Source organism: Pteronotus mesoamericanus, unplaced genomic scaffold (assembly GCF_021234165.1).
Source record: "Pteronotus mesoamericanus isolate MK-2021 breed Mesoamerican mustached bat unplaced genomic scaffold, CSHL_Meso_final contig_2, whole genome shotgun sequence".
Lineage (NCBI taxonomy): Eukaryota > Metazoa > Chordata > Mammalia > Chiroptera > Mormoopidae > Pteronotus > Pteronotus mesoamericanus.
This window is the reverse complement of record NW_026555084.1, coordinates 18,009,170-18,010,325: the sequence shown is the minus strand read 5'-3', so window position 1 is coordinate 18,010,325 and position 1,156 is coordinate 18,009,170. Positions and strand designations below refer to the sequence as shown.

General features: G+C 35.7%; 1 non-coding gene across 1 annotated transcript; it reads left to right on the top strand.

Annotated features, from left to right (window-relative positions):
- The first annotated feature begins 579 nt into the window (after positions 1-579).
- LOC129066797 (U6 spliceosomal RNA) lies at positions 580-686 on the top strand. The gene has a single exon (XR_008528732.1). It is a non-coding gene; the product is annotated as a U6 spliceosomal RNA (small nuclear RNA).
- The last annotated feature ends 470 nt before the right edge of the window (positions 687-1,156 follow it).

Genomic DNA, 1,156 nt, shown 5'->3' with positions numbered 1-1,156 from the left:
TAGCCAAAGAACTTATATGCACGACCCATGGACGTGAATTAAGGGAGGGGACTGCTAGAGGAAATGGGGGTACAAGATGGAAAGGAGCAAAGGGGGAAAAATTGGGACAACTGTAATAGCATAATCAATGAAATATATTTAAAAAGAACTAGAGACCAGGATGAGGGGACAGAAGGCACAGGAAGGTGGGGCATGATTTGGGTGTGTTTGTGTCATGTGCCATATGTCATTTTTTAATTTGCATAAAAACATCTTTCGTGAAGTAAAAAATAAAATGACTTGCACGTGTAAGATTACTTGGATACTAAATAATCTAACATGGTTAAGCTGGATCCTAAAACATTGAATAATAGGAGCATACATAGTATACTACCACTTGGATAAACAAAGGCGGCAAGATAAGGCTATATGTGTGCATGGCACATGTGTGTATATTTGTTAATTTTTGCAAATAAGAAAGGATAAACCAGAAACTAATAAAAGTGGTTATGTACAAGGGCTGAAGGAAATTTTTCTGTTACCTTTCCATATTGTTTTGACTTTTAAATAGCAGTTTTACACTTTCAAAAAATTCAATCAGTGCTCACTTCGGCAGGACGTGTACTAATATTGGGATGATGTAGAGAAGACCAGCGTGGCTCCTGCAAAAAGATGACGCCCACATTTATTAAGCGTCCCAGGTTTTTGTGCTGGATATTAATTAACCTTATTGTGGTAAACATTTATTTATTTATTTATATAAAAAATAGATACACACACACATATATAAAATCATTATGCTGCACACCTTAAACTTATACCATGCTATATGTCAATTATATCTCAATAACACTGGAAAAATACTTGCTAAAAAGCCTGCTGCCACAAAGAAAAAAAATTAAATCAACAAGAACAGGAAAACCCTAAAATTGAATACAAAGAGGGACAAATGAAACTACTTCAAGGTATAAAGGTTTTTAAATAGCAGACCTTTACCTTTCGTGGGCTATATTCTAAGGATGAGAAAAAGCTGCAGTCTTGAACTTTATTAGTAGGTTTGTGTTGATAGTGGTACTGGTGTAGTCGTTCTGATACTATTGGATGTATTGTGAGGAGGAGCAAATGAGGCTATTTATGTTGGTGAAAACCAGGGTTCTCACTGCGGAAGGAAGGAGAT